We start from the raw sequence: 14,338 nt of genomic DNA, 5'->3' as shown, positions 1-14,338 counted from the left end.
GAACCAGAACAGTATGTAGTGACTGTTCTTGTAGAGGAGATAGAAAGGGACAGCTGATGGAGGGATTTCGCAGCCATTTAAGAAACCAGGGTGTTTGCCAGTAAAAGAAGTAACATCACAGGCCAGGTTAGGAAAATGTTTACTGTTATTAAGATTAGGATCTCCCTGGGACTCCTTCCCCAGGGAGTTCTCAGGGACTCCTGGCAAGCAGCTCCTTCCATTGCAGGATGAGGATATAAGAATTTATAGGCATCGAAGTATCATGAAAAGGAGCAGGAGGGTAGGAAGGGTGAGACATAAAGGAACCATCCAGTTGGGATAAATGAAGACATCACAGAGGAGTAAGAAGAGATAACAACAGACAGGTGCAGAGTGCTAATTGGGAGTCTGAACTGAATCAGTGGCCCCAGCCCAACATTAATGAAATATTCATAGATCACAACACTCTGTCAGCAAACGACGGGCTGCTTTTCCTTTTAGGGAGGAGAATTTTACTATATCATTGTGCTCTTGTTTTTCTCTACCTCCATATTGCTGTGCCTGTAGAAAGGAAAGGCAAGTAATTGCTCTAAAGTGTATTTTCTCCATGAAAGTTCCTTGCTGGGTACCCTGGCTATCCAGGAATAAAAAAACTGTATAGGAAACTGAGATATCCTGAAACTTCACAGGTATTTTTCTTTAATTTCTGGTCATCTTCTGTTTGACTTTTAGCAGATTTTATTTTCCATGTCTTCCTATCTTATGACACCTCTGCAAAGATCTAAACAGAAGGAGTTTTTTATATGTGGGTAGGAATGAACATGGTGTTTCAGTAGCAAAGTAGCTCTCCTATTGATAAAAATTCATAGGTATTTCAAACTGAGGCTGTCACCTCTTATACGGTATAAAGTGCCCACAATTCCCAGAGAGATCAACAGGTTCTGGGTTCCATCCAGAGCTGCTCAGAACTGAGCCCTTCATCCAGAACACTTGGCTTCAATTCATATCACTTGAACTTGCATCATTCAAAAGAGCTTAAATCTTTATATAAACTGTTTGCTCAACTGTACTGCATACCGTGCACGCTGCTGTGTGCACCTGTTTGTTTTGATAGCAAGCACAATGGGATATTTTGTGGGTTGAAATCGTCCACTGTAACAAAACAGTCTTTTTTTAATTAAAAACAATTCTGGAAATGAAGACACAATATGAATATGTACCAAAAAACCCCTTCTTAACGATTGAAAACTAAAATGTGTCAAAATATTTTTAGAACCTTGCAAGTATCTTGGTGACACAAGGTCAGTTTTCAGAGAGGAGTTGTGTTTTTAATGTGCATAAGCTTCTGTCTTTTAAATGATGTCTAAAAGATATTCTAAGTAAATCATTAAAGTGTTCTGTTTTAAAAATAAAGATAAAACAATTATTAAAGGGAATTGTATACTTACTGCGTTACATGTTCTGCTTGCTAATTAGAAAGGAAATGCACTTTTAGAAAATTTGATCAGGAAATAAGATTTCCAGTCTACTTAGTCCACATGGATTGGGATCCATTCACAAAAAGCCACATCTCATAATCATGGAAAGGAAAGGACTTTAAGGATCATCTATTTCCAACCCTCTGCCATGGGCAGGGACACCTTCCACTAGACCAGGTTGCTCAAAGCCCTGTCCAACCTCACCTTGAACACTTCCAGGAATGGGGCATCCACAGCTTCTCTGGGCAGCCTGTTCCAGGGCCTCACCACCCTCATGGGGAAGAATTTTTTCCTCATATCTAAACTAAATCTACCCTCTTTCAGTTTAAAGCCATCAGCCATTTTCCTATGACTACAAGATCTCAGAAATCTTTGAAATGACAGAGATAAAAATTTCTAATTCTCTTAATAGTCACCACAGAGGTAAAAATAATCCAAGCTTGGAAAAGGACAGCTGAAGATCTTTAAACAATGCAGGACAGCCACAGAGAGAAATTTCAGCACCAGCCATGTGTCAGTTGTGAGGCAGACTCCTGGCTCTGTGGCACAATGCAACTCCTCGCTACATAAGGGAGGGTGGATCAGCCACAAACCAGGATAGGTGTTGTTCAACAGTTTTGTTGTTTTCTTTAGAGTTGAGGAGACCAGTGTTGTTTTCCAGAAATCAGTTCACTGCCCAGCACAAAAGCTTTGCCCTTTTGCCCCCTTTGCATGCAGAGAGAGGGGATGCTAATGTGGTAAAATTCACTCCTGGGCAAGAGGCCAGAACATGGCCTATGTACTATTAAGCCTTCAAAATAGGGTTTAAGTGGGACTTAAGTGGTGCATGAGCCTTTTTTTGGCTTTCTGCCCAGAACTAAACTTTACCCACAGAGAATATTACAGGTTGTCCACACATTGTCTACTGTATATAGGTGCAATGTAATTCCCCTTTGTCACCCTGACAAAACACCCAGCATTGCTTAAACTGAGTTGTTCAAAATGGTCCAGAGTAAATTACACCTGCTGCACATAACACAGCCAAAGTTCTAATAGCACAGGAAGAAAGTATGTCTTCATGATGAAAGAAAATTAATTTTCTCAGGACTGCCATGCCAACATGGAAAACAATACGGGCCCTTATTATAGAAAGATGTGGTTTCTGGCATTTACTTGTACAAAACAGCATGCAGATTCTCTTCAGGTCTTTATTTAGAAGTTACAAACTAAGAAGAATCTCGCACTGTTATGCTTATGTAACACTCTTCATATTAAAATGTAGCTCAAAGTATTCCCCCATTCTTCAGCGTGCTTAATTTTATGCACTAGTAGCCTTTCAGATTCGATAGAATCGCACAAGCAGAAGCAATAAAGTAAAACATAGTGCGTGTCTTTAAAGGGGTGAGGCCCAAAGAGGTACTTGCATTCCTGAAGTGAAAGCTTTTCCATTTTATATTATCTGTGTCTTTTTGCCACTCTGGCTGCCTCTTTCCTGATTGACTCATTTTCCTTTGAGAGTTGTTTAGATAGGTTACTGAAGAGGTTAGAAAAGACAAGAAACAAAGGTTTAATGACTTGCAAAATTATTCACGATACAAGAGAAATACACACATCTTGGATATTTCCCAGCCCGACACAGTCTTAGCTGGAAAAGGGGTGATGGGGAGGGAAGGAGAATTGGGAACAGAAACATCGGATGTCCTGGAAGGAATAATAAATCATAATTTGCTATTGTAAATTCTACTGGCAGCTCTTAAAAGTGACCACAAGTAGTCTCTCTCCAGAACTGCTGACAGGTTTGTGTATACCAAACTGATTAACACTTTATAATACAAAGATGATTATTAGGGACTTTGAATTTGAGTTCCTACGTTGCTCTTACTTTGATGCCAGCAGCTGTATTTTTTTTTCTGATGATACTTTGTGTAAACAGCAAGTGGAACCCGATGATTATCATTCATTTTATTTGTTAGCAGATGGCTTCCAGCAGCAATTCCTCAAAAGTTTCCTCATTTATAAAATATGAAGTGGCTGACCTAAGTTAAACCAATTAGTAACTTTCCTTTATCATTTTTCCAGGTGCTTTCTTCATTAGGAGATATCAATCAACTGCAGGGCAGTAAACATGCTAGTTCTGGTATTTGTGGAATGCTCAGATCATCAATTGAAGTACATGTAGTTCAAATCTGAAATATTAGCAGTTCAAAAATCCATTAAGATCAGTTTCAGATGAGTTGTTATAATACCCAGATTGAAATGTGTTGCACAGAATCAGCATGTGACACCTTAGAACTGAAAGAAAATATTTCCTGTTACTACAAAAATTCCAGACTGCGTTCAGTGGGCAAGGCAAAATGTTTTTCACCTGGAAAATGTTCTGGTTTAGTAATACCACTTTCATTAAAAGTGTTCGGATTCGTTCTGCAGTTATTCTGTATCTCTAGATAGAGAAGGCAGAGAAAATGCTTTTATGATGAAAATATTCTTATGCAATACAACTGAAAAGTTATTCATCTATTTGTTAAAAACAAGCAAACATTTTACCTTGTTCTTACAACCAGGAGCTTTCAAGTTGATACCAGTTTTAGTTTCAAAAAACCAAAGCCACCTTATGAAATACTGTACATGACTTGGAATTTTTCCTGCTCTCAGTCAGTACCACCAGATGTGATTCTATCAGTATTTCTGCATAACTGTATCACATACCTTTGTAGTCTGAAAATTTCAACTATCTTTCCAATCACACTGGAGTGGAATGCAGTTGCTAGATTTTATATCAAGTAGAAAAGAAAATAATCTGTATATTTTCTGAATGAGGAATATTAGAAAATAACAAAATCCATTTTCTGTAAATCTACATGATCAGGTAAAGCTTCAAGTCATATGAGTAAGATCCTGGTGGGATCAGGCAAACCACTCACCAGAAACATTAGTGTAATAAATGTGCGTTTTGGAAAAAGGCAGGTTAAAATGATCAATATCAAATATTAGTAGTTCTTTTTTAAAAGGCATCTACCCTGACACTTCACTCTCATCCCTTGCTTTCCCCTCCACAGATGGCAACAAGGTGCACAGTAAAAGAAATTAAGCTGATAGTGTGTTGACAGGAGCAAGGACACTCCAGTTTTCATCCCTGCAGACAACAGAAGTGACATCACGTCTCCTCAAACTGACACATTAATAAATTCAGTATCACCTGAACTTTTCTGGAAAAGAGAACCTTTTACACCAGCAAGTTATCTGGTGTCAGTAATAATAGGATTCTGTATCATACTCTGCTCCATATATGATGGCAGAATTACCTTTTGGGCCCTAGCAAGTTGACAGGGGTTCATTTTGCTTCCTCTTTTAATGACATCTTCTTTGCAGGTGAACTGCGGATGTAATGACTCCCTCTTTTGCTTCTGAATCCTCCTGAAATGTCATCATGACCCAAGACATCTCAATCTGGCTTAATGCAAAAGGGAAGCAAAGGGTTTTTAAAGGTGAAACTGATCTTGCTAATGAAGAAGTATCACTCTTCATCTGGACAGGGAACACAAAGCTTGTTAGATCGAGCTAGGTGAATGTCACAGGTTAGAGTTCAAACATAACACCCAATTGTGACTAAAAATGTTATCTTCTGTTTGTGTAGAGATGCACAATCAAAACAAAGCAAGATCAGTCTAAATCCAAGTATTTTGGAACCACACAGCAAGATATGAAATAAACCTTCACTGGAGAGATCAGTGTTTTGAGGACCTTAATGATAAAATGTTAGAACGTTTTAAAAAATAAGAAAATAAACACTTTTTTTTTTTCCTTCTTTTTTGAAGGAGAACAAATAAATAGCAAAGGAAGGATATTAAATGCTAGTGTATTCCATTCATTGCTCCAAGCTGTAGAATTAATGCAGAAGTATCTGGTTCTTAAGTTTAGCTCCGCCATTTCCGAGGTTAAAAATACTTTATATTTGCTATTAAATTGGATCATTCCCGAGGTATATCCATATATTTTTGCACAATACAGCCATTTAGGAGGCTCAAGTAATGTGAGGGCTGTTTCTCAGTGCAAGTGGAAAGCAGCTTACCCTTCAGACATACAGAAAGTTCCCTGAAGCCATTGAAAGTTTCTGGGGAAAGGAAAACAAACAAACAAACAATGAATCAATCAAAAAACCAAACACTAAACCCAAAACGTGCTGCCTGCCCATGGTCAGTGCTGTGGGACATGGCCATCCTCTCGTTGAGGCCGTGGAAAGCGTCACCTTTCAAAGCCTTTGCTGACTGCATAGAAATGGCACTTTGCAGATGTTTCTTACACATTTAGTTCATTTAGTAACATTTTGTTTGCAGTCCAGGTCCTGATGATACTTTCCTATTGACAGCAGCCCACTGTTTGCAGGATTGCAGGATGTCCCAGGTGGACACATTGTGTGAATGGGCCCAGATTGAAGCTAATGCAGAAATTGTTCAAAGATTCACTACGAGAAAATAAAACACAAAAGCCTACTGGATTCAAACGCTTGTCTGATTCAAGGAACATTTTTAAAACACCGCATGACTATTTAAAGTGAAGATTTGAAAATAAAGGGTCAGATTTCTGAAGGAATATTTGCACCATTCATGTAATCTTCCCATCTGCTTGAAAAAAACTATTATCTTTAATATGAAGGTACATTTGACACAGTATAAGTTTTTGAGCACTTTTTTCACAGGAAAAAACAGAATGTGGTTGCGATATAGTTTGTTTTAGACACACTGACTTGTAAGAGCTTTTCCTTATTTCTTCTTGCTTTCCCGAAGATGCTTAGTGGAACTTCCTAATACAGAATATAAAATCAAATATGAGGGGATCTAAAAAGAAGATCGATTATTTTTTGAAACATTATCTATGACTGAAACATTATCCCTTACTGAAATCCATAAATGTCCTTAGAAGATAATACATAATTTAAACTAGATCACAGCAAATTTTACCCAAAATAAAGCTAGTGTTTACTTTAAAAATAATTTTTAAAAAATCATTGTACATCAAATCTTAATACTGAAGGACTCAGATGAGCAAAATGGAACAATTTGAGGTTATATTCTGTAGCAGTGAGTCAACTTGCAAAAACTATTCAGCAGAGTTCCCTAGAGATCACCACAAAAAAATGACAGAGATGAAAGAACAATGAATTCAAGAATGAAAACTCAGTTATGGAGCCCAGAAATATGCTGGTTGGCTTCTCCATGCCATCTAGATAAGAAACGGCTTAAAATACATCAGAACCTCACACAAGTGCTTTTTACGCAACTGGAAACAAAGAACAGCTTTTATGCACCAGTGAAATCTTCCAGGCTGGACATCATGCAGTGGATTGATTGGGTGCTGCACACCAGCCTTTATTCATTCCAAATCAATGAGTGTTATAGAATGGACGTTAAATTTGCGTGGCGAACTCTAAAGTTGCTATTAAAGCTTCTTTATGGAAAAAGGTGGTTGAATAGAAGATTTGATTTATCTAATACCTGATAAAATGGAGAAAATGCAGTGTCTTCTTTCTGACATGTCTGAGGTAGAGAAATTGGCTAATGAGTTTAATCCACTTACCTTGAAAGAAGAAGTAAAGTATTTGTAAATAAGTTTCAATGAATTTTCAATTAAGAAAAATTATGAGTCTCTGTGTTATTTTAGGAAAAACAAGCAATTACGCTTAGTTCTAACAGGTGGAATAATGACTTTTTCACCTGTCAACTGGCAGCTTAAAATTCCCACACATGTAGACCATTTCTGTTTCATCTTTTCTTTGAATTTCAGCTGCTTTGCTTTTCAATGCCTGTGCTTTGCTGGTGTCTCCTTTGTGTCTGAAACTCTCACACTGAGTTCCGCCTCTTTGGTGCTGGGCTTTCTTTTCACAGTGACATTTCAACATAAACAGTCAATATTCATTACCTCAAAGGAGACTTCCCTCCCATTGCTGACCAATTAAATACCAGCTGAGTTAGGCAGACAAAGGTAAAGAAGCTGTAACACAAGACTGGCTTGGGGTATATTTCTTCTTCCCTTAACAGAGAAAAAAAATGTATTCAAAACAAAGAACAGATGATATTGGGAAAATCCAAAGCAGAGCAAAACTGTTTCTTCAGAAGTTACGCTCCTCCTTTTTATCTTGCATGGTCCTTTCCTAGAGTTATTTAGTCTGTAGACAGGAATAGAAAAGATGCATATGTATTACAAGGACAAAGACAAATCACAGATATTCCTCTATACTCCAACTTTCATGAAATAACAAGGAGGTAAGAAAAATATAACATCTAATGTTTGATGCTGAGAGAAAGGGATTTTTCCTTTTAATTTCTGAGATATGAATAAGAATCAGATGTGTTTTGAATGTTACTGTATTACGTACAGTTCAGCAAAGACTTCTTCATTTTGTCTTATTTAAGTTTCACCTCTGAGAACGAAAATGCCCACCTAAATAGATGATGAGCAGGGGTGAAAAGATATATATATGTATACACACAACTTCTGGCTGATGAGAACAGGCTGCTGACAGCCACCTGGAGGCTGACAAACCTCCCTGTCTTCCACGGCATGGGGGTGGATGGACATCAGGATCAATCACTGTCTCCAAAACATGGGCAGAGCTGTGAGGGGAAGGAAGGGCTCTACCCATGGCAATGCAATTCAGGCATTTGCAGTTTCACCTGCAAAGTGCAGGAGCACTGAATCATAAAAATACTTAGGTGAAAAGGACTCAGAGAGTTCATCTAGATTGCAAATCTACCGCAAGGCAGGATCAGATACCTGAGCTATTCCTGACATGTGTTTGTGTGACCTCTTGTTGAAAAAATCCAGCAGCAGAGACTCTACACCTCCATTGGCAACCCATGCCAGTGCTGAACTGTGCCTACAAGTTATTAAGTTCTTTTTACTGTTGAAACTATCTCCTTTTTGCTAAGAATTAAGCCTGTGTAAACCCAAATTTACACATACCCAAGCAGAATCCAGAGAGAAGACCAGTGGTGTTTGGGTCCATAATCTTTTCCAAAGACTTTAAGCATGTACAATAGGTGTTGGATGATGAGGATGTTCAAAGAACAGCTTAAGAAAAAACAAACAAAAACAAACCCCACAAACAACTAGTCGTTATTTATAAACTGAAACAATGCAGAAACTTAATTATTTGTGTTGAGAAACGTATCAGTATAATAACCTAGCAAAGAGAATGTAACAGTTTGTAATATGAGGGTACAATGATCAGCAGCAAAAGTGATGCTAATAAAACCGAGTCTGAAATCAAAGGACTTAATGATTACTCAACACAAGATCAGGCTAAATTGTGACAGTCTGAAACAGCGTGTTTAATGATATGAAATAGTTCTTGCATTTTTTCATTAACATAAGAATTATTTTTTCCCTTCTTGCAAAACAGAGAGAGATTTCTACAGCACAAAAGGGCCCAATCTCACAGCCTCCTCTCAATGGGAGGTTTGCTTAACCAAGAAATGCAATGTCAGGCTTTCTCAGAGGATAAAAACAATATGAAGAATTGGTGTAGATGCTTTATATAAAGGTAACTGCTTGAATATCTGAAAGCATCCTAATCATTTTTACTTAAACGGATGTGACATTGCCAAGAAAGAAACTTTATCCTCATGAGACATCTTTATTAGCCAGGGTACTTAACCCTAAAGATGAGGAGAATTTAATAATCACAGGGTTGTTTTCTCCCTCTCTCTTTCATTTGTGCAACCAGCAGCTAGAGGGCACAAAAGAATGCTTTTACCTCATGATCCATCATATAAAAGAGCTCTACAGACTGAATAAACAAAAAAGAAAGCAATGTTAATATCATCATATATTACATATTTTGTTTAGAATCTTAATCTGTACTCTCTTTTGCAAGAAGCAGTAGCAATTCAGAGAGACAACGGCATGACAAAGTGGGAGACTAATCAAAGACCTTTATCCCACTAAAAATATGTATTTAAACCCCAGAACATAACAGGTATTTCACACCATATACACTATCTGTGAGTATGGTCATCATTACTTGCCTTAACTGTTTTGCAAAGCTCTTTGTTTAAAACTAATATAAACATGTATTTAACCTCCTTCATTCTTACATCTTAAATATTAATGCTGGCTGTGATTCTGCATTAATAACAGCTATTATTTTTGCATTAATAAGGAGCTTACAAGAATAAACATGGAAGTCATAGTGCAGTCTTCCTGTCAATTAAAAAGACAGTCAGTTGTAGTTGCAGAGTGCTTTATCTTATCATTTCACTCAGGACATTCCCAGGTTCATGGATCTGATCTGAACAGCTCCAGTGATAAACATGTAAGTACACAGAAAACCATCATGGTAAGAAAGCCACAAAGGAGGGAGGTTATCAGTGAGTTGCCAGTTTTGGAATCCCTCACTTTGGAAAGAGCCTTATCACCATAAATGAGGTCATTGATGTGGACAGTGTGAGGACAGAGCTTGACATTTTTCCACCAGAAATCCTAATAACCCCAGGAGGGGTCACATCTGTTGCTGTACTATAAAATGGGGTGGGCCTTAATAGCAACGTGTGTATTTGGATGTGTGTGTATATATACATATAGTTAAAAAGCAAAGCAAAACAAAGACCCTTTCCCTTCACCCCTAATGAACTGCACCAGCCCCTTAGGCTGAAATTACTTGGATCCGGATAGAGTGCCATTTGCCAAATTGTAAATTGCCTACATTTATTTTGGGAGTGCACTAAACAGAGTGCTAATTGCCTTGTTTAGCACTTTCCCTTCTTTCATTTGCACTGGTGTAAAATCTTAGTAAATTAACTCAGGATTTTATTATGTAGGTAGCATTTGAACAACTGAATCAGTGAGAAAGCAGCATCAAAGGACTGATAAAAGAGGAGTTGACTCTACCCAGAATGCCATTTATATGTCCCTTGAATTAAAAGGGATGAAATTAACTTTTAATCCTTTTGCTTTTCATATAGCTGATCTTAACGTAACATGTAGTACCCAGTCATTTTATTTGCATTTACTCATTTTAAAATGTTAATAACTGTGGTTGCAATCTTACTGTATGGGAATGTGCAGTTGCTTGTATTCATATACATAAGTGTGTAGGATTCCTTAGGAATTTTTTTGAACTGCAGCCAAACACAGACTTGAGGCTTCTGTTTATTGTCAAAGAGAACACCCTGAAGAGCAATTCCCATCTAACTGTTCAGTGGGCTATGCAAAATTAGCTGGTGGTCTCACACTTGTCCACAGCACCAATGGTATCTTATTTTTACATAAAGTCCAAAGAGAAAATGGGGACAGAAAAATGATCACCATATTCTCACCTCTACAATAGTCATCTTTCCCACAGGGAAACGAGAAATATATCATCTATTCTGGGAACAAATTCAATGGCAATATATATAAACAAGGTGCTTTAGATTGAAATCTTGCACCAGCGAAATTTCCCCTGAAAAGCCATAGGCTGAGGATTTCAATGTGGTAGCACTACTGCTTGTGAGCACAGCTTCATTACGAGAAAACACAGACTGAAGACCACAGAGGCAGCAATGAGTAGGGCTGGTTTCTGTTCTGAACACACCTGCAGGGCAATTGGTGTCTTTAGGTGCTGGATTTCACCAGTAAGGAAATATTTGGGGTGTTCTACTGACAGAACTTTAATTTTCATGAGTTCAGAAAAGCCAGAACTTTTGTCTTCAAATGCAGCCAAAGGCTTCATAGGTACAGAAATGATAGATAAAAGCCTGTTTGTCACTGTCAATAAAACACTGTGCTTGCCAAAATTTAATTTACTCTATTTTCAGTTTACTGTCCTTTCAAATAATATATTTGCATACATGGAGAGCTCAGAATCATAAAAAAATATATAAGAATTGGTTTACTGAAGTTAGAAAGAATTTAAGAAACTGTTAAAAACAATAAGATATGATATCTTAGCTTCTGATAGATTTTTTTTTAAAGGCTACTTTGCTGATTATTTTCCTCTTCATTCTCCTCATTGTAATGGGAACAGGAAACACAAACCAATTCAGTATCAGAAATCAGCGAGTCCCGAGTCCTTGGCTTCGTACACTCCTTTGAATAGATAACACACCATATAATTATTTGCAGGTACTCGGACTTCTATACCTTAAGGTACCTTACAAAACAGAAAAAAAAAAGGGGTGCTACTGTACAAAGCAGCTCTTCCAGTGATATATTTTCAGTTCAGTTTCCAGACCAGCGCCGTTTGGGAGGGTCCAGATAAGTATCTGAACTTTTGGATTCTCCTCCCAACTGAACCACCAAGCCATTTGATGTAACTCTATTATTATTTAACACCTGGTTGCAATGCTGTTAAGTGCTGCGTGAATAAAACAAGGTATGATTTAGCGTGTACTAGCAACTATTTGCCAACAAGACAAAACAAATATTTTCTAATGGTTCCCTGTACATACATTTAGAAGAAAGGTCCAGAACATACTCCTTACATTAAAAATGTAAAGGAAGCCATGCCATATATTTCCATGGCACTGTTTGGGACCACATCTTGCTTCAAGAGTCAGCAAGTAGGAAAGAAGTAGGTTATAGATTTAGTTTTATCTGTGCAAGAATATCATGGTTAATTGGGATGTGATCTCCCTGTTACTGCTATATATTTTACATTATGGTTAACACACAGCACTCATTCAAGCACTAGAACTCCACGATGTTCCCTGCTGATAACATACAGAATGATAATTTAGACTCTACATCTGGAAGTTTTTCATTATAATCTGAAAGCACTGAATTTAAAGTTCTGAATAACAGACAAAATGGGTACTGGAGGGAAAGCAGCCACAGACCACATACAGCTCAAAGGACAGATACTCGGTCTTTCCTCAAGGTGTTACGTGTATCTGGCAAAGATTGAGTTGGTTCTGTCAATTAAGTGAAGGAGGGAGCTACTGAGCCCATAGAGAAAAGCAGGTAAGTACATTTGCTTGAGAAGGAAGAAATAGTACAAAGGTTAAATAATTCTGAAAAAGGAGTACTGAGGAGCCCAAGGAGAAGATTTTGGTTTTAACCACTCTCCAATGTTTGACCACTTTGGCCTTACAGTTTCAGGAATATGTTGTTAATGAATTAATCCAATACTGAAAAACAAATGGAGCCGAACAGTTACTTCAAGTCTTTTGTACTTTGGTATAATATTTAAATCACACACACAAAAATAATGTAACAGTAAAAATACACAAAGGGAAACTTCTCTTTGAATACACTACAAATAATTTTAGATTCTAATAGAGTCCCTAATCTCAGGCAAAATGAATATGCTAAAGAATCTCCACCAAAATCTTTCATGGAGAAGAGTTGGCCACTGTTAATGGTTTGAGCAAATGTTGCCCATCTCCACTTTGTAACAGAAGGCCATTGGTAAAAAATATGTATTATTATAGTTAGAAAATACGAAGAACGTTACAAGCCTATCAGTATGCTGCCTTCTCTGCAACACTTCATACTTCATATTACCAACAGGATTTTCTCAAAATACATAGTCTTCAAAAAAGTAGTAATATAAGCATGATGGTTACACTAATAATATAAAATTACACCTGTCCAGGAATCCTACAGGAACCAGGTTTCATATTCCTTTCTTTGTCAACAGGCACATTTGTGTCAGTAAGTTGATTTTCAGAATCCTTTCTAGAATTAGTGCTTCCTCCATTGCCATTCCTAAGTAAATGTTCTGCTGGAGTACTTTCATAAACTAATTTTAAAAGTTGATTTACGGAACAGAAGTGAATAAACAGGTATAAACTTGAGGATTTTCATTGGATCTTTTATACTTACATCTTCCTTACACGCATCTCCAGCAACTATCACAACATATCTCTATTTAATATATATATATATATATACACACACGCGTGCATATATATGAATAGAAATTAATGGAGTGGGATTACAGAGCATCAGAATTGTGGGTAGTATTTCTCTTTGGCTGTGGAGGACACTTGCTAGTTTTTAAGTATCAGTCACGTAGTACTTTCTGTGTAAAACTACTATCTCAAGGTAAAATCTTCTATAATAATATGGCTAAAGCTGGTTCTACATGTCAAAAAAAAATTGTCTTTATCACATTCTCTAAACACCATTTTATTTAAACTTTTCAACAAAAATTAACGTAGTTTAGATGTACAGGGAAAACATTTTTTTGTTGTTGTTCAGGTAGTTATAAGTCTGATTAAGTCATAAATTAACAATGAAATGTTATAATGTAAAGTCTTAAGAAACTGAGGCATGAGCACAGCTGAGAGCAAAGCCTACAGTGAGAAAAAAATAATAAATATATTGACTACTGATGGGTCAACGTTTTTGTGATGGTAAAGGATAACTCAGCAAAAAGTGGTTGTGTAGTGACTGATTTTATAGTGCTCACCTGGATTTGTAGGGACATTGTTTTCTGCCCCGTCACAGGCTTCTTATTTGCCCCTGCTTCAGCTTGGTATACATGCAAATCACTGTGTACCTGGAGAAAAAACAAAACAAAACAAACACCATTTTTTAATCAGTCTTAATACTTGCCATGCTGAGTCAGCAGAGCTTTGAGGTGACACCACCTGCATCTTTTTCCTTAAAGGGAGAGCACCAAGAGCACAGCTCTGTCTTCCTATACTCATGAGACAGTTTTTCTGACACCAGACACAAGAACAATGAACTTTTCAAAATTAAAACAACCTCTGGAAAATTAAGGAACACAGATAATGGAATGAAAAACTCAGCAAAATTCTCTCCCTGCCTCCTGTGTTTGTACGAGGTGGGTCCTCCCCCTCAGGCTCGCTCTCAGATCGGCAGCTCAGTGACTTTCTAAATTTTGACAAGTTGCGCACAGTCCCCTGGCTCCCCACGAGCACTGTGCCTTCGCTGCCTCTGAGTCCTCTCTATTCCCC

General features: G+C 37.4%; 1 long non-coding RNA gene across 1 annotated transcript; it reads right to left on the bottom strand.

Annotated features, from left to right (window-relative positions):
• Positions 1-2,982: 2,982 nt before the first annotated feature.
• Positions 2,983-14,096, bottom strand: LOC110356569 (uncharacterized). The gene is made up of 5 exons (XR_010475394.1): positions 14,009-14,096; positions 13,828-13,917; positions 8,397-8,504; positions 7,011-7,599; positions 2,983-5,898 (listed from the first exon to the last, which is right to left on the bottom strand). It is a non-coding gene; the product is annotated as an uncharacterized LOC110356569 (long non-coding RNA).
• Positions 14,097-14,338: the final 242 nt, after the last annotated feature.

This window comes from Columba livia, chromosome 11 (genome assembly GCF_036013475.1).
Source record: "Columba livia isolate bColLiv1 breed racing homer chromosome 11, bColLiv1.pat.W.v2, whole genome shotgun sequence".
Lineage (NCBI taxonomy): Eukaryota > Metazoa > Chordata > Aves > Columbiformes > Columbidae > Columba > Columba livia.
The sequence above is the reverse complement of the archived record's forward strand: the minus strand, read 5'-3'. Positions and strand labels throughout refer to the sequence as shown.